The 3,472-nt window shown below is 33.6% G+C and overlaps 1 protein-coding gene across 1 annotated transcript in view; it reads right to left on the bottom strand.

Annotated features, from left to right (window-relative positions):
- ctc1 (CTS telomere maintenance complex component 1) overlaps positions 1-3,472 on the bottom strand; it is a 40,797-nt gene that overhangs the window by 29,897 nt on the left and 7,428 nt on the right.

The raw sequence follows: 3,472 nt of genomic DNA, 5'->3' as shown, positions 1-3,472 counted from the left end.
CAGGCTGTGTGTCCTCTCCAGCCACGCAGAACACACACACGCAACGCCGTCACACACACACTCTGACCCACACACACACACTGCCTCCACCACAACCTGCTGGAGTCCTGAGAGAGAGAGAGAGAGAGAGAGGAGAGAGAGAGAGAGAGAACTATTCCAAAACAGCTCATGACTATTCCACAACTATTCGACGACTATTCTATAACTTTCATGACAATTCCATAACTATTCCTCAACTATTCCACAACTATTCCATAACTATTCCTCAACTATCCTCAACTATTCCACAACTATTCCACAACTATTCCATAACTATTCCTCAACTATTCCATAACTAATCCATAACTATTCCTCAACTATTCCATAACTATTCCTCAACAATTCCATAACTATTCCTCAACTATTCCTCAACTATTCCTCAACTATTCCTCAACTATTCCATAACTATTCCTCAACTATTCCATAACTATTCCTCAACTATTCCTCAACTATTCCATAACTATTCCACAACTATTCCATAACTATTCCTCAACTATTCCATAACTATTCCTCAACTATTCCTCAACTATTCCTCAACTATTCCTCAACTATTCCATAACTATTCCATAACTATTCCTCAACTATTCCATAACTATTCCTCAACTATTCCATAACTATTCCTCAACTATTCCTCAACTATTCCACAACTATTCCATAACTATTCCTCAACTATTCCTCAACTATTCCACAACTATTCCACAACTATTCCATAACTATTCCTCAACTATTCCATAACTAATCCATAACTATTCCTCAACTATTCCATAACTATTCCTCAACTATTCCATAACTATTCCTCAACTATTCCTCAACTATTCCTCAACTATTCCATAACTATTCCTCAACTATTCCATAACTATTCCTCAACTATTCCATAACTATTCCTCAACTATTCCATAACTATTCCTCAACTATTCCATAACTATTCCTCAACTATTCCTCAACTATTCCTCAACTATTCCTCAACTATTCCATAACTATTCCATAACTATTCCTCAACTATTCCATAACTATTCCTCAACTATTCCATAACTATTCCACAACTATTCCACAACTATTCCTCAACTATTCCACAACTATTCCATAACTATTCCTCAACTATTCCTCAACTATTCCATAACTATTCCTCAACTATTCCTCAACTATTCCTCAGCTATTCCTCAGCTATTCCACAACTATTCCATAACTATTCCTCAACTATTCCTCAACTATTCCTCAACTATTCCTCAACTATTCCATAACTATTCCTCAACTATTCCATAACTATTCCTCAACTATTCCTCAACTATTCCATAACTATTCCTCAACTATTCCATAACTATTCCACAACTATTATTCAACTATTCCTCAACTATTCCTCAACTATTCCTCAACTATTCCTCAACTATTCCATAACTATTCCTCAACTATTCCATAACTATTCCTCAACTATTCCATAACTAATCCATAACTATTCCATAACTATTCCTCAACTATTCCATAACTATTCCATAACTATTCCTCAACTATTCCATAACTATTCCTCAACTATTCCATAACTATTCCTCAACTATTCCATAACTAATCCATAACTATTCAATAACTATTCCTCAACTATTCCATAACTATTCCATAACTATTCCATAACTATTCCTCAACTATTCCTCAGCTATTCCACAACTATTCCATAACTATTCCTCAACTATTCCTCAACTATTCCTCAACTATTCCTCAACTATTCCATAACTATTCCTCAACTATTCCATAACTATTCCTCAACTATTCCTCAACTATTCCATAACTATTCCTCAACTATTCCATAACTATTCCACAACTATTATTCAACTATTCCTCAACTATTCCTCAACTATTCCTCAACTATTCCATAACTATTCCTCAACTATTCCATAACTATTCCTCAACTATTCCATAACTAATCCATAACTATTCCATAACTATTCCTCAACTATTCCATAACTATTCCATAACTATTCCTCAACTATTCCATAACTATTCCTCAACTATTCCATAACTATTCCTCAACTATTCCATAACTAATCCATAACTATTCAATAACTATTCCTCAACTATTCCATAACTATTCCATAACTATTCCATAACTATTCCTCAACTATTCCATAACTATTCCTCAACTATTCCATAACTAATCCATAACTATTCCTCAACTATTCCTCAACTATTCCATAACTATTCCTCAACTATTCCATAACTATTCCATAACTATTCCTCAACTATTCCATAACTATTCCATAACTATTCCACAACTATTCCTCAACTATTCCATAACTATTCCTCAACTATTCCATAACTAATCCATAACTATTCCTCAACTATTCCATAACTAATCCATAACTATTCCTCAACTATTCCATAACTATTCCTCAACTATTCCATAACTATTCCTCAACTATTCCTCAACTATTCCTCAACTATTCCTCAACTATTCCATAACTATTCCATAACTATTCCTCAACTATTCCATAACTATTCCTCAACTATTCCATAACTATTCCACAACTATTCCACAACTATTCCTCAACTATTCCACAACTATTCCTCAACTATTCCACAACTATTCCATAACTATTCCTCAACTATTCCTCAACTATTCCATAACTATTCCTCAACTATTCCATAACTATTCCTCAACTATTCCTCAACTATTCCATAACTATTCCTCAACTATTCCTCAACTATTCCTCAACTATTCTACAACTATTCCACAACTATTCCTCAACTATTCCTCAACTATTCCTCAACTATTCCATAACTATTCCTCAACTATTCCATAACTATTCCTCAACTATTCCATAACTATTCCATAACTATTCCTCAACTATTCCATAACTATTCCTCAACTATTCCACAACTATTCCATAACTATTCCTCAACTATTCCATAACTATTCCTCAACTATTCCATAACTATTCCTCAACTATTCCTCAACTATTCCATAACTATTCCTCAACTATTCCATAACTATTCCTCAACTATTCCTCAACTATTCCATAACTATTCCTCAACTATTCCATAACTATTCCTCAACTATTCCATAACTATTCCTCAACTATTCCTCAACTATTCCATAACTATTCCTCAACTATTCCATAACTATTCCTCAACTATTCCTCAACTATTCCATAACTATTCCTCAACTATTCCATAACTATTCCATAACTATTCCTCAACTATTCCTCAACTATTCCATAACTATTCCTCAACTATTCCATAACTATTCCTCAACTATTCCTCAACTATTCCATAACTATTCCTCAACTATTCCTCAACTATTCCACAACTATTCCATAACTATTCCTCAACTATTCCATAACTATTCCTCAACTATTCCATAACTATTCCTCAACTATTCCTCAACTATTCCACAACTATTCCATAACTATTCCTCAACTATTCCACAACTATTCCTCAACTA

Source organism: Centroberyx gerrardi, unplaced genomic scaffold, assembly GCF_048128805.1.
Source record: "Centroberyx gerrardi isolate f3 unplaced genomic scaffold, fCenGer3.hap1.cur.20231027 Scaffold_66, whole genome shotgun sequence".
NCBI lineage: Eukaryota > Metazoa > Chordata > Actinopteri > Beryciformes > Berycidae > Centroberyx > Centroberyx gerrardi.
Note: the sequence above shows the minus strand (reverse complement) of the source record. Positions and strands in the feature narration are given on the sequence as shown.